The 16,758-nt window shown below is 38.0% G+C and overlaps 1 long non-coding RNA gene across 1 annotated transcript; it reads right to left on the bottom strand.

The window, feature by feature from the left end:
• Positions 1-10,450: 10,450 nt before the first annotated feature.
• On the bottom strand, positions 10,451-15,507 carry LOC128015640 (uncharacterized). The gene is made up of 4 exons (XR_008183966.1): positions 13,258-15,507; positions 11,876-11,982; positions 11,211-11,268; positions 10,451-11,095 (listed from the first exon to the last, which is right to left on the bottom strand). It is a non-coding gene; the product is annotated as an uncharacterized LOC128015640 (long non-coding RNA).
• Between the last annotated feature and the right edge of the window lie 1,251 nt (positions 15,508-16,758).

Genomic DNA, 16,758 nt, shown 5'->3' with positions numbered 1-16,758 from the left:
CTTCGAAATGCAGGGAACAAACAAAAACACTTGCACAACCCCGTTGATGCTCTGTAAAAATAAACTCCATCCACTGGTCCCTTAATGCTGTTTCTCTTTAGGTAATCTGTGCAGGGTTGTCTTGCCCTGGCAACCAAAAACACACTCCTTTTGTGACAATTCGGTCTCTCGCCACAGTTGCCAACTCTCGCGAGACAAATAAGCAACTGGAGCTTCAAAAACAAGCCCAATATTATTTGATCATTTATTTTCCGCATTATCATTTATTAACAATAAATGAGCCTGCAACATATTAAACTGAAACCACTGCTTTATTAGAAAAGGATCAACTGATTAGGAAAAAAAGGATAAAAATAATTAAAAATCAGGGAACTGCAACAAAGCAGAGAGAACGCACTTTCCTCATCTCCGATCACCTGTGAGGCTGAATCGGATTGGAGAGATGGAAAAGGACAAAAAGACAAGAAGGGAAAGACAAGAGCATTAAGGGTAGCTATAACATTTAGCTTAATAAAATGAAATTCTCCACTTCGTTGGAGGCATTGTTTGTAGAAATTGAAATACGTGTATTTCTGTAGATCATATAGCGCGTCGCCTGCAAGTTGAACGTGATATTACTCCAATGAGGAGGATAAGGGGGCGGACACCACAGCACTTATATGATTGCACTGATTTGGCTATATCTGTAAGCAGACAGTGTCAACCAATGTATCAGTATCAATGTACACCATAGATGTAAAGAAAACAAAGTTACTTGTCAGATTTTCCTAACAAGCAACCATATATTCTTTAATAAGCCCCAAAAAACGCAACCCGCAACCCGTGCTGTTTTAATGCGACTTACAAAAAAATAAAGCCCAAAGTCGCATATTACAAGCAGACTTGGCAACTATGTCTCTCGCTCTGATCAGTGAATGTCTCTGCTCTCAGTGCTCTGCTCTACGGGAGCGCGCGCTCTTCCTGCAGAAGCGCCCTTAGGACCCATATAAGGAAATTCCGCTCCATCTACAGTCACACAGAGCCATACTCGAAAAAAACTTTCCGAAACTTGTGACAAACCGGAAGGAGTATTTTTGGAACAAATTGTTTGGTTACCAACAATCTTCAAAATGTCTTCTATGTTCAGCAGAAGAAAGAAACTCACACAAGTTTGGAACAAATTGAGGGTGAGTAGATGTGGACAGAATTTACATTTTTGGGTGAACAGTCTCTTTACTGATTACACAACATGACATGTTCATTTCAGAGTCACTTAATTTAAACATACGAATCCAGCATGTATACAAAGTGTATATTTCTAAGAGCTTGGCACATGTTGTTTTAAACTAGACTTTAAAAAGATTTTTCCTTTTCTTTGTCATTAGCACTATTTTATTTCATTGAAGATTTTCACAAACGCACATTTCAGTACTTTATTCTTATCTGAGTGTCATCCATCCCACGTGTTCAGGTCACTCAGCTGCTCGACCACATTTCAATCACAAACAAGTCTCTGACGTACATTGTGGGCGCACAGGTAAGAACAGACTACTTTCACAAATCATCTTCACTTTAGTTTTGTGTAGTTTTCAAAAAGATTTCCCATTCTGCAAGGTTATTGCAGACGCTACACTCAAAATTAAAAGCTATTGCTGTATGACATATGGTTTAAGTGGCATTTACACTCTTTTGACAAACAAGTGGAAACAAAATGTGAAGATCAAATGGCTAATAAAGCACAGGTTTTTTTTCCCCTTTCTTTTCAAAAACAAGAGTGTTGCAAGAGTGGAAACCACAGATAAAATGTTTGTAGCATAACAGAGACAAGACATGACAAACTCTCTCAGCACCTGAGAACCTTTTAATTGTAGACTTTGCTCTGGTCATGTTTTGAGCTGTTCTTTGATTTCAGTGATAAAAGATGAAGTTGCACACCCACTCAAAAAACAAACAAAAAAAAAACACTAAAAAAACCAAAGGTAGATGACTTTCTATATGCATTCACAAACATGGCTTTAACATAGCCACTTACACTAACTGTAATTAAATATCTTAATATTAAATAAATTCACTAGGTTTCATTAAGTTAATGTTCACAATTTTCCACTCCTGCATCAAATAAGATGATTCTTTCAAACACTTGTTTATGGATTATTGTAAATTAGTGCTGCTGGTATGTAATGCTTCAAATATATTTTGTGGATGTGAAAGTGCTTTGTTCACGTTATTCTGAATTTCTTGTATAGCAGACATAGAAGCGACTAGTTAGCTAACATTCAGTAGTTTAAAGGGCTAGTTCACTCAAAAATTCTCACGAGGCTAACATACTCTCACCAGAGTTTACACTACACCCAGAGCCATATATAGAGAGAGAAAGTTGCGACAACGGAAGTTCGAAATGTTTGGTTGTCACGTGATTCGTGTAGACTTCAGATAGTTCCAGGAAGTGCGTTGGCGGCCATGATAGAGTATAGTGACAGAACTGCGATTTCTGGAAACAAGGAGTCAATAAATGCATTTATTTTATATATTTATATAACACACCGACATATGTATGTAGCATTAGTATGTAGTTACAGCGATGCTGTTTTTAAAATATCAAATTAGGTAATTTTTGAAGATTAGTGTTCAATTACTGTTATTTTAAAAACTTAACTTCAGGCTAACGTTAAGTTGTATAAACACGTGTTGCTGTTGCCTTTTTACGTTACATATTGTTCTTTTTTTCACTGATCTCATGTTAACTAATGTCATATTGATGACTTTCAGTACAGAGACAGGTGATTTTCAGCTCGCACCACACTATGGGTCAATTAACTATTAGCAGCAGTAATTAGCATGTAAACGTAAAATGAAGCTTATTGTTTCCAATTCTTACAGTTACATATAATAATATAATTATATATTATAGATATTATATATCTAAATCTAATGTATAATTATTAAAATACTTATTCATATAAACAATATATTCAACTGCCATCCCGTCCCGAATACGGGACGCCTATGTTTACTTCACTATATTACAATCAAATCTAATCTAATCTTGACAAACTATCGTTGGAAAGGTCTAAGACTCCCAAATATATATATTTACCAATGTTTTGGTTAAAAATTAAGTTAGGAAAAGTAATAGATCAATTTATGATAAGAGTGCACCCTCAAAAATCTAAATTATAACAGGAGTTTTGACCTTTGTTTTAAAAAAAGACTTGCCCTTTTCTCTATCACATTTTAGAAATCATCAGAAGTTATATATCAACTGAAAACTTAAAATCTCAAAATTCATCCTTTAAAACCAATTTTAAAATCAAACATTGCATTACCATGTAAATGGTAAATCAATATCATGCTACAAAATATTTTCAGTCTTGAAATATAAAAATTCAGGTTTGTATTATGCACATTCTAGTCTATCTTCAAAAACGTGAGTGACAGTTAAGGAGTTAAAAAAACTAAAACATTCATATATAAACATGTTCAAAAGTAATGATGCTGAAAATTAGCTTGGCATCTGTCATGATCATTAGATGGAGTGCCCATGAGCTTCAGTAGAGGGCACTCCACTCAGGACCTTTCCACCCATCAACTACCAGATGTCACTTGGACACTAGCACCTTTCATACTGTTGCACCACACCCAAACTACATTACCCATAGTCACTGCATCACAATCACCCTGCGACACCTGCACCTCATTTACACACACACACACACAGCACGCTCACTCTCACTCACTGCGAAGTCTTGATTTGCTGTGTCTGTCATTTCTGATCGTTTCCCTTGTGTTTGATCTCTCTGTACCTGACCTTTGGATTGTTTATACCGACTCTGATTCTCTGCTGCCTGCCCCCGACATCTGCTTGTTCCTGTTTTCGATTCTGGTCATCCCTATATACCTGACGCCGTTGCTGATCATTGCCTGTCTGACCAATCTCATTAAAAGTTCTGCACATGGATCCGAACCTCTCTGTCTCATCATTACAGCATCACAGGAGTAAATTACATTGTAAAATAGAAAACAGTTATTTTAAATTGTAATTATATATTACGAGATTACTTTTTCTTTGTATGTTTATTTAAATAAATGCATTTAACTATTTCCAGCAATTCATGAATACATTTCTAATAAATTTAATAGCATGCCAAGCATTTGGTATGTGTCCTTTATTTCATGTTGTCCTTGCATAGTGTTAGATTATATCATGATCTCTGTCAGAAGTATTTGTGAGTTTGTCTCATTAGCCGCGTTTCCATTGTCGAGCTTAAACCAGGCATTTTATCTGTCATAAGTCTCGTCTCGAGAGTTTAGCTCTGCGTAGCCTGTCATAAAAAATATAATAATGTTTTTATAAAAATATAGAGCATCAGCATCGCGGATCATTTCAGAAAGATAACAGCTATAACACCAGTTCATAAAGGCAGTTCATCATTGAATTCAGTGATGTCATCTCTGTTCAGTTTAAATAGTGTCTGTGCATTTATTTGCAATCAAGTCAACGATATTGCTGTAGATGAAGTGACCCCAACTACGCAAGCCAGAGGCGACAGCGGCAAGGAAACGAAACTCCTTCGGTGACAGAATGGAAAAAAAACCTTGGGAGAAACCAGGCTCAGTTCTGGGGCCAGTTCTCCTCTGACCAGACGAAACCAGTAGTTCAATTACAGGCTGCAGCAAAGTCAGATTGTGCAGAAAAATCATCTGTTTCTTGTGGTCTTGTCCTGGTGGTCATCTGAGACAAGGTCTTTACAGGGCATCTTTACAGATCTGCATCTGAGGCTCTAGTTTTCCTGGTCTCCGCTCTCTTTCAGAGATGTTGAGGTCCTTTCTACGTGCTGATCCACCATCTGGTCTGGATACGTACTGGATCCGGGCGACTGCAGTGACCCTCTGATCTGGATACAGACTGGATCTGGTGGCTACGGTGACCTCGGAATAAGAGAGAAACTGTGACGATCGTGTTCAGTGAGAAACAGGAGAGAGTAGATCCAATTGCAGATGTTCTTTATTTAGGATAATCCAAATCGTGGTCAAAACAAGCCAAGGTCAAAACCAAACAAGCAGTCCAAAATAAACAAACAAATAAACAAAAGAGGGAACAGGAAAGGGAACGGAACGGGAACTCGGAGTATGAAAGGACAAAGGAGAATCTCGGAGGAAGAGAAGACAAAGGAGAATCTCGGAGGAGTTCAATTACTGTGATGACAGAACTAGACTCTAGTGCCTACGGTGAAGTGCCTAAAGGGAAGTGAGCCCACTAGTGGACACCCACGGAAACAGAGACTAGACAGCATGACAGAAACCGACTAATATTAGCGTAGATGCCATTCTTCTAATGATGTAGCAAGTACATTGGGTGTTATGGGAAGTGTTCCCGGTTCCGGTTTACCTAATTTATGCAGCCTAAAAATCCTTTAACGGATTTGGATATTAAAAGCATATTAGTATGTTATGTGTAAGCCAGGTTAAAGAGATGGGTCTTTAATCTAGATTTACACTGCAAGAGTGTGTCTGCCTCCCGAACAATGTTAGGTAGGTTATTCCAGAGTTTAGGCACCAAATAGGAAAAGAATCTGCCACCCGCAGTTGATTTTGATATTCTAGGTATTATCAAATTGAGTTTTGAGAACGTAGAGAATTATAATGTAAAAAGAGCTCATTCAAATACTGAGGTGCTAAACCATTCAGGGCTTTATAAGTAATAAGCAATATTTTAAAATCTATACAATGTTTGATAGGGGGCCAGTGAAGTGTTGAAAGGACCAGGCTAATATGGTCATACTTCCTGGTTCCAGTAAGAACTCTTGCTGCTGCATTTTAGACTAGCTGTAGTTTGTTTAATAAGCGTGCAGAACAACCACCGAATAAAGCTTTACAATAATCTAACCTTGAGGTCATAAATGCATTGATTAACATTTCTACATTTGACATTGAGAGCATAGGCCGCAATTTAGATATGTTTTTGAGATGGAAAAATGCAATTTTACAAATGCTAGAAACGTGGCTTTCTGAGGAAAGATTGCGATTAAATAGCACTCCTAGGTTCCTGACAGATGACGAAGAATTGACAGAGCAACCATCAAGTCTTATACAGTGTTCTAGGTTATTACATACAGAGTTTTTAGGTCCTATAATTAACACCTCTGTTTTTTCAGAATTTAGCAGTAAGAAATTACTTGTCATCCTGTTTTTTTATATCAACTATGCATTCCATTAGTTTTTTTTAAATTGGTGTGTTTCACTGGGCTGCGAGGAAATATAGAGCTGAGTATCATCAGCAAAAAACAGTGAAAGCTAACACCATGTTCCCTGATGATATCTCCCAAGGGTGACATATAAAGCGTGAAGAGTAGCGGCCCTAGTACTGAGCCTTGAGGTACTCCATACTGCACCTATGATCGATATGATACATCTTCATTCACTGCTACGAACTGATGGCGGTCATATGAGTACGATTTAAACCATGCTAATGCACTTCCATTAATGCCAACAAAGTGTTCAAGTCTATGCAAAAGAATGTTGTGGTCAACTGTGTCAAACGCAGCACTAAGATCCAATAGAACTAATAGAGAGATACAACCACGATCAGATGATAAGAGCAGGTCATTTGTAACTCTAAGGAAAGCAGTCTCAGTACTATGATACAGTCTAAATCCTGACTGGAAATCCTCACATATACCATTTTTCTCTAAGAAGGAATATAATTGTGAGGATACCACCTTTTCTAGTATCTTGAACAGAAAAGGGAGATTCGAGATTGGTCTATAATTAACTAGTTCTTTGGGGTCAAGTTGTGTTTTTTTGATGAGAGGCTAAATAACAGCCAGTTAGAAGGTTTTGGGGACATATCCTAATGACAATGAGGAATTAACAATAGTCAGAAGAGGATCTATGACTTCTGGAAGCACCTCTTTTAGAAGCTTAGATGGTATAGGGTCTAACATACATGTTGTTGGTTTAGATGATTTAACACGTTTATACAATTCTTCCTCTCCTATAGTAGAGAATGAGTGGAACTGTTCCTCAGGGGGTCTATAGTGCACTGTCTGATGCGATACTGTAGCTGACGGCTGAATGGTTGCAATTTTATCTCTAATAGTATAGATTTTAGAAGTCAAGTAGTTCATAAAGTCATTACTGCTGTGATGTTGGGAAATGTCAACACTTGTTGAGGCTTTATTTTTCATTAATTTAGCCACTGTATTGAATAAATACCTGGGGTTATGTTTGTTTTCTTCTAAAAGAGAAGAAAAGTAATCGGATCTAACAGTTTTTAATGCTCTTCTGTAGGATAGGTAACTTTCCCGCCAAGCAATATGAAATACCTCTAGTTTTGTTTTCCTCCAGCTGCACTCTGTTTTTCAGGCTGCTCTCTTTAGGGTACGAGTATGCTCACTATACCATGGTGTCATACTGGTTTCCTTAACCTTCCTTAAGCGTAAAGGAGCAACTGTATTTAAAATGCTAGAAAAGAGAGAGTCCATAGTTTCCGTTACATCATCAAGTTATTCTGAGGTTTTGGATATGCTAAGGAATTTGGATACATCAGGAAGATAACTTAAAAAGCAGTCTTTTGTGGTAGAAGTGATGGTTCTTCCATACTTGTAACAAGCAGTAGAATTTACAATTTTGGCTGTATGAAGTTTGCACAAAACTAAATAATGATCTGAGATATCATCATGTGGCTGCATAATTCCAACACTATCAACATCAATTCCATGTGACAGTATTAAATCTAGAGTATGATTTCGACAATGAGTAGGTCCTGAAACATGTTGTCTAACCCCAATAGAGTCCAGAATGTCTATAAATGCTGATCCCAATGTATCTTTTTCATTATCAACATGGATATTAAAATCACCAACTATTAAAACTTTATCTGCAGCCAGAACTAACTCGGATGTAAAATCACCAAACTCTTCAATAAAGTCTGTATGGTGCCCTGGTGGCCTGTATACAGTAGCCAGTACAAACATAACAGGGAATTTATCATTAACATTTGTTTCTCTGGATAATGTTATACGAAGCACCATTACTTAAAACGAGTTATACTTGAAGCCTGCCCTCTGAGAAATCCTGAAAATGTTGTTATAAATTGAAGCAACACCTTCCCCTTTGCCTTTTAGATGCGGCTCATGTATATAACAGTAATCTTGGGGGGTGGACTCATTTAAAATAATGTAATCATCAGGTTTTAGCCAGGTTTCTGTCAAACAGAGCACATCTAGATTATGATCAGTGATCATATTATTTACCAAAAGTGTTTTCGTAGAAAGGGATCTGATATTCAATAAGCTTTATCATTTGTTTATCCATATTGCATCTGTTTTGTGTTTGTTGAACCTCAATTAAATTGTTAATCTTAACTTGGTTTGGACGGTTTTTGTATTTTCTAGTTCGGGGGACAGACACAGTCTCTATAGTGAAATATCTAGGTGAAAGAGTCTCTATGTGCTGAGAATTAACTGACCTCTGTGACGTGAGGCAGCTAGCAGACGGTAGGTTTAGCCAGTCTGTCTGCTTCCTGACCTGGGCCCCAGTTAGTCAAGTATAAACACTAAGACTATTTGCCATATTTCTAGAGAGAAGAGTGGCGCCACCCCAGGAGGGATGAAGACCATCTCTTTTCAACAGGTCAGGTCTGCCCCAAAAGCTCATCCAATTGTTTATGAAACCTATGTTATTCTGTGGGCACCACTTAGACATCCAGCCATTGAGTCATGGCAATCTGCTATGCGTCTCATCACCACAGTAAGCAGGGAGGAGACCAGAGCATATTAAAGCATCTGACATCGTGCTTGCAAGTTCACACACCTCTTTAAAGTTATTTTTAGTGATCTCCGACTGCCGAAGTCGAACATAATTAGCGCTGGCATGAATAACAATCTTACTGTATTTACGTTTAGTATATGCCAGCACTTTTAAATTTGCCAAGATGTCAGGCGCTCTGGCTCCCGGTAAACATTTGACTATGGTGGCTGGTGTCTCTATATTCATGTTCCATACAATAGAATCACCAATAACTAGAGCACTTTCATCAGGTTTCTCAGTGGGTGCATCACTGAGTGGGGAGAACCTGTTTAATGTTTTGATCGGAACAGAATAGTGGTGTTTTGACCCATGACTACGCTGTCTCACTGTCACCCAGTTGCCCTGCTGCAAGGGCTCTGTTGCCGGAACCAAACAATGTACAGGAATCCCTGAGCTAGACGCATCCAAAGCCGTATCTAGAGCCCTAACATTCTTACTGTCCTCAATTAAAGTATGGATGCGTGTCTCCAATTCTGAAATCTTCTCTGTCAGCCTAACTATTTCCCTGCATTGATCACATGTGAATCCCTCGTATGCGACAGAGATAGATAAACTGTACATGTGACAAGAGGTGCAAATAACAATAGCAGGAGAAGCCATTACTCACCGTGCTTGATGAAATATTCTTACCACAGTTGCTTGATGAACTTGTGAAAAACTGGAGCGAAAGAGAGGAGAGGGGAAAAGAAAACAGCGATAGTCAGCAGTGAGTGTTTGAAATAATTTGATCCGATGTGGATTATAATCACCATACAAGGCAGAAATATTTATTAACAATGGTAAATATGACTTGAAGAAATCAGACGTCAGCTTCTTATTCCCTATCACATTAGTTTATTTATTTAGTAACTTATATTATCTGTCATAAGTCTCATCTTGGGAGTTTAGCTCCACGTAGCCTATCATAAAAATATAATAATGTTTTTTGTTCGGGAGCTTTTATAAAAATACAGATATTATCATTCATTCTAAATGTGACTTATAGGCTATAAATAAACATAAACAGACTAGACTGAATAAGCAGGCTATTTTCATAACGCTTAAGCATTAAAAATAAATAAAATAGAAATTAATATATTTCTGTGTCACTAATTTTAAGTACTGATAAATCAACTCATTATGATCAATTTATCACGCGATAGTTCCAGTGACTTATTTCTTAGTTTTCTGATAACTTTTCTTTGTTGGTGAAATGATGAAGTTAGTGACGTTGTTCCTGAGAGGCGTGTAAAGGGCGTGTTTTAGTGAAGCTCAGAGGAGCTTCAGGCCCTGAGTGTGGAAACCCTGCGCTATTCTAGCCTCGGTGCTACTGGCCCGGCCTGTTTTAAGCCCTGGCTCGCACTGGCCCAACAGTGGAAACACGGCTATTGCAATCCCTCCTCCCTTCTTACTCGCTCTCTTTCATAGATGTTTCCTTTTAAGGTTGGGTGTGAGTGTTGTTGTCCTCTGCCTTCCCTTTCTGTCTCCTTGGTTTTCTCCCTCCTCCCATCTATTTCCTCTCTTTATTCTCTATGTCTCTTTACCTCAATGAATACCCGCATGCGCAGATGATACATAGAGTTGAATCGGTGAAGAGTGGTGGAGGATCCTTTTGGGCTCAGGTTGTTGAGTTGAACCAAAAATGGTTGGCTCAAGTCAGCAGGAGCAATCTAAATATAAATAAAAATTGCAACAACAAAAAAAATTTGTGAGATGTTTATACTTAAATTTATTTGCATTTTTTACATGGAAAAATTATTTACTAGAAATAAGGAACAAGCAAAGCCTTGCAAAACCCAGGGAGCTGAGACTCATGGTGAGGCATTGCAGGGAGTCATCAGTGTTACCTATAACTGTGCATTTAACCACTATGTGATATGTACCGTATGTGTGCAGACAAAAAAAAAAGAAAAAGTTGTGTGTGGAAACTAAACTCAAGTCACTCTGCAGGCACATTTTGAGACAAACCAATTTGTCATGACCAAAAAATTCAAGAGTAGGCTTAGACCAAGTGCTATTCCCACAATCTTTGTGCACAATGCACCCCTAGTCCTGTAAACATACAGCAAATCGCTGCTGATCACAGCTATATTATTTCAGGTGATATATATATAACTAGTACAAACTTGTGTTTCTAGTTTTAAAGTGATGTGACATTTTCAAAATTTAAAATGAGCAATACCATGTATTCTGCCTATCGGTTATATCAGTTTCAAGGGTTGAGGAAAAAAAGAATGAGGACACTCAGAGAAGGGAAAGTGACTGTGAAATTAAACAGCAAACAGCAAGTCAGCATCCCAGTGAACCATCAGCCAGTTACCTGGGTCTATTAAAAAAATTAAAGAGACAAGGAAAATATCAAAAATTGCAAAGACAGCACTAAGAAAAATAAAGAATGAAAATGCAGCTCTCAAAAAAATTGTCCCCTCAGCACTCCTGACCTGCATCATCAGTGATGCTCCATCACAGAACAGTTCAGTGGCACCACTAATCCTCCACCTACCACATTATGTTACAATAAGTTACTTTTATACACTAACAAGTTTAATTATATAATAAAGTAGTATTATATAATATAGACAGGTAATAGTCAAGGAATCACAATGCCTAAAAACACTCCACTCATGTTTTTGCAAAATCAATTCACTCTAAATTTATTATTAAGGAATATAATTATTTAATATGTGTAATAAGGAACAAACTTTATAACTTCATTTTTACCACTTCCACTCACCACTGTCACATGCGGTCAAATCTTATATTTAACTAATATGTAACGTTAGCTTACTTTCCCCCCTGCAAAAAAATAAAATATATATATATATATATATATATATATATATTTTTTTTTTTAGACTCCTTTTCTCTAATTCCAAACACGATGGATAAAACTGAATTAAGAGAACAGATTTACAATTAATAGAGTGTTCGTTACTAACTTTATTCAGCTCCAATCCTAGTATAATCTGTTATCTGTTATCTGATAACATCCCTTAAACCTATTCATTTAATGAGTAATAATCTACTAGAAGGTTTTAATTTACAATTTATTGTTATTAGATGCACTGATAATATACTGTAAAATCTTATTATTTAAATGTCTTACCTTTTAATAGTGCATCACAAACGGTTTGTTCTGCTGCATCTCTACGGTGTGGCATCGGTTTGCTACTACTTCCGGGAACTATTGAGAGGCTCCACGAGCTGCCATTGCTGTAAACAAAAGGGTTCCATTGGAGTCAATGGAGTTGTCCCAACTCTCTCTATATGGCTCTGGCTACACCTATGCAATCTGCTGGAACGCCACTCTCTCGTGTACGCATCTATGACAGTTAGAGGAAACTAGAGATTACGGTTTATAAAGTTTTAAATATGGATATTGTTCTTAATACAAACTCATCAATTCGCTTCAGAAGGCTTTTATTAACTCCCAAGTGCCATGTGGAGCACTTTTTATTAGAGGTCAACCGATAGTGGATTTTACCAATAGCTAGGTTGGACCACACTGGCCGATACTGATTAATCAACCAATAGTTCTTTAAATGCATACTGAAAGACTAAAAAAGGAATTTACTATTTAAAAAAAAAAAAAACATTAGTAAACCATACTTTGTATATGAATTAAAATATTAATATGAAATATTAAATATTACTGATATATTGATAAGTAAAGTTAGTCCATAGTTCATTAGCTAATGTTAACAGATATTGTATGTATACTCTCATACTTTAATTGTCTCTGTTCTAGAACACGTGAAGATTATCTAATCAAAATGACAACCTATTTTAGTCGCACACTGGGTAAAAGCACAGCGAACAAGTCTAGAGAAATCGCAGGTATCACACACATACACACAGGACGCGTCATGTTCAGTTCAAGCAGTGGTCTAAAACAGTTTATTTAATCATCAAATGGGCAAACGTTAACTTCAAGAATTATCAAAAAAGTGGAATAGATGAGTTTGATGTTTGGGGTTTTAAGAAAAAGTATAATATATATTATAGCTCTCTATATGAAGCATACAGACTTTTTTGGGCCACAGAAAAATAAACGTTTTACTGAAAAAAGGAAAATAGACAATTTTACAGCCCAGGGTGAAGTCATTATGCATACAAAACAACAATTTGGGACAAATCTAATGTGATTTAATGGAAAACTGTGTAAGTGGTGTTCTGAGGCACAGCATATCAGTTCCCTGTCGATACTTCACTCGTACTGAGTCTGCTAAGATTGCACAATTTTCCAACGCATTTTTTATTAAAACAGGAACTTGGGTGAGAAGACTTTTTTATTTAAAATGAATAGTTTTGTTCTTGTCACAAAAACATACAATTTGCTAGTGCTAGTTGTGGTATCGGAAGGAAAGTCTCACTTAAAAGCACTGGTTCTGTAAGCCAAATAAACTGCCGGTATGCATACAAAAACATGTTTACTCCATTTTCATGGAAAAGGAAAATATTTGTGTCAACTTTTAGAAGTGCACTTACATATACAGTAGATGGCTTCAGAGCTTGTAGACACAGGCTAAAAGCGTTTAAGAGTTTTTCATATTAGAGGTATAGACATCAAAATCCAGTGAGTGAACTAGCTCCATTTCTTTATTTCTGTTATTCATATTATTATTTGGATGTTAAGCGATATGTCCTGTTTTTCTTTTCTTTTTTTTAGTCTCTCATAATGTTTCTGTACAAGAGGAAGTTAATGGTTTCCTGTGCAAAAACACAGAAAACCACATGTTTTCATTGCAGATTCCTGATAATATCACAGATCATTTGTATTTGATAAACATGAAACTGAAAATTAGAAAAGCTGTTATTTTCTGGAAATTATGGGAATAATTAGCATAGGACATTATTGTTATCAAAAGTTCTAATACTAGGTGTCACTCTTGGGAGCCCAGACACTTATGATATCATTGAGAAATTTACATAGCTGGCCACACCTCAGTCACCCCAGTATAAACAGGCCAGCATCTCTCTGTGAGAAAAAAGCCCTTCATGCACCTTTTTATCTCCTCGTTATTGGATCTATAGCACAGGTCTAGGTCCCCTCCCCACACACAGCTTGTCTCACAAGTGTTGTGAGAGTACCCCTGGATGCTTCAACTGTGATCTTTAAGATCAAATTTCCTCCTGCAAGACTAAATTCTCAACAAACAAAAAAAAGCTTCACGGGTGGAATCGTGTTTATATATCATACCTTTCCATCTGTGCCCTTTTGGATTCGGTTTCTACATCTCTCCCAGTTCTTTTCACACTTATTCACTCTCACACTGTCCTTCAGTTGACCTTGCTGATGAGTTTAAAAGCTCATCTCAGGGCGAGTCCAATTTCTCATTCAGGTGGTGTGAAGAGGATGAGCTGTCGATCGCAGCTTCAGAGGGTGGGCTAGAACCATCAGAATCTAATGACTTTACAGAACCGGTGACCTAGACGTCTTCTTGGTCAAGAGATGATCACCAACCTCTACAGTGGTCCAGAGAGGGGGTATGTGGAGGACAATCTTCAACCTAAAGTAATGGACTTGCTTGCTGTTCAGAATACCTGACCCTCAAGCACATGCAAACTTGTGTCAGGGACTCAAATTGGTTGCGGCAATAAACCTGAAGGACACCTGCTTTCATGTTTCAGTCCTTCCAAAGCACAAGCTATTTCTTTGGTTTGCCTTTGGAAGGCAGGCATATAAGTACAAGGTTCTTCCCTTTGGGCTGTCCCTGTCTCCATGCTTCTTCAAAAAAAGTTGTGAAGGCTGCCCATGCCCCTCTCAGGGAATTGGGCATTCACATTCTCAGTTACCTTGATGACTGGCTTATTCTAGCTCAAAGCAGCTTTACAGTGTCAAACAGAAAAAAAGTTTTTCAGTAATGCAAGAAAACAATACCAGAGTCATTTTTCAGCTAAAGTCAGTTCATTGATGATTCAGTGATGTCATCAACCAGTTCAGCTCTCATCGAAGTGTCTGTGCAATCAGTCAGTAAAGCATCTCTAACTAAGCAAGCCAAAGGCCACAGTGGCAAGGAATCAACAATTCAGCGGTGACAGAAATTGGGCAATTCTCCAATGGCCAGAAGAAACCAGCATGGCGTGGTTTAATTCCAGGCTGCAACACAGGAGCAAAGGACTTGTCTGGTTCCCATGATCTTGTGGCGATGGTCATCAAATTGGCAAGGTCTGTCTTTGGGACGCATCAAGCTGATGTAGCAGGACATTGATAGAAGAAAACTACCTCTTCATATACAAGACTACGCCACCCTGTTTACCAGGGAACTATTAATCCTAATGAATTCAACCACTTACAAGGGGCACGCAGGAGCGTGGTTTTCGAAAGGAGGGCCAGAGACGTGGATACAAAAAAAAATAAAAAATACAAAAGCTTTATTTCAGTAATTAAACAGCAGTCTAAAAAAACCCAACAACACTTACAAATTGTGGGACCAGGTTAACATACAACATTCACGACAAAGAAACAAAAAGGAGGCAGAGGCTTAACAATGGCAGGTACATTATTTTAATGAGCACAAGGCTCCTATATCACTCTTACCACCCTGTGCACCGTCTCAACACACGCAAACCAATAAGGCCAAGCATGAACACACAGCACTCAATGACAGAACCTCCACCACGGCACGTGAGGGCCTACTAGCGGTCTGCCTTGAAGCCTTGGCTCCTCTAACGAAGGACAAAATTAGGGCTGCTCCCATCACGATCGGCCGATCGTTAATGCGCATCTCGTCAGTAAAGCCGGTTCTCTAATCAGCGGTAAATTCCATCAGGTGCCTGATTTCACATAGAGCAGCTGTTACTACACAGAGCCGTTTTGTTAACTGAGAAGATGCACAAATAAACGCTGAAAATGAACGTGGATTTGCGCAGCTTCTCAGTTAGTAACGGCTCTGTGTAGTAACTCCTGCTCTATGTGAAATCACACACCTGATGGAATTTACCGCTGATTAGAGAACCGGCTTTACTGACAAAATGCGCATAACGATCGGCCAATCGTGATCGGAGCACCCCTAGACAAAATTACCAAAAATGGTCTCAACAAAAAAACAAGGACACTTAATTACAAAAACAATGATAAACATTTAAATTAATAAACCAGAAAATCATGAAACAAACTATGATGATGTTCAGGATTTGGCACCAAAGCTGGATGTCTGGTCAACTCAATTTCCTTCTAACAGCACCCTTAAAGCAAAATAAAGATAAAGCAAAAACACTGCAAAACAACAAAACAAGCCAAATACAAAACTACTGAATGCAGCTAAGGAAACCAACCGAATACACAACAAATAGGGAAAATATATACCAAAAGCAAAAAAGCAAAATCAGATACAAATTATAGGACTAGTGAAGAAAAAAACCCAGCGATCACAGGTACAAAAGCTGGAGAGCAGGTGTCACACAAAACACTTACGTTGACCACGCACATGTTGACGAGAAAGTTTGTCACAAGGAAAATCCGGATACACAAAGCATCAGCACCAAAACAGCGTACCTCCCGAAGGCTTCGGCGAACAGCCAGTATTGGGGAACAGTCTATTCTTCCTAAAATAAAATGAAAAATCATATACTTACGCTCTAAACAATGAGCACTGCACAATAGTGGTAGTCCCACATACCTTCATTTCATAACTAGTCGCACATCCAAATCACGCACACACCAAAGGATGCCACCACATCACAAAGCATGGGACTGCGAGAAGGGCATGTAAGGGAATAGAAGCCACCAACAGCCCACAACAGCGAACTATCCTCAACTCGTCAAAGATGAAAAGATCCAGAAGGGGCGGTCCCCAGGCAATGATGCACAACACAGACGGTAATCCCACGCAAACAGTTACTAACATCCCCTTTTATATGGTCCCGCACGATTCATACCTCGATTCATACCTCGAACCTCGATGATCCAAGAGCATTAGGTTGATTAGGGACGCAACCATGCAAAAATGCCTGTTATACCTTGTATTTGCTGAAGAGAAACTCCAC

The sequence above is a fragment of the Carassius gibelio genome, chromosome A1 (genome assembly GCF_023724105.1).
Source record: "Carassius gibelio isolate Cgi1373 ecotype wild population from Czech Republic chromosome A1, carGib1.2-hapl.c, whole genome shotgun sequence".
NCBI lineage: Eukaryota > Metazoa > Chordata > Actinopteri > Cypriniformes > Cyprinidae > Carassius > Carassius gibelio.
This window is presented reverse-complemented; position numbering and strand designations above follow the sequence as displayed.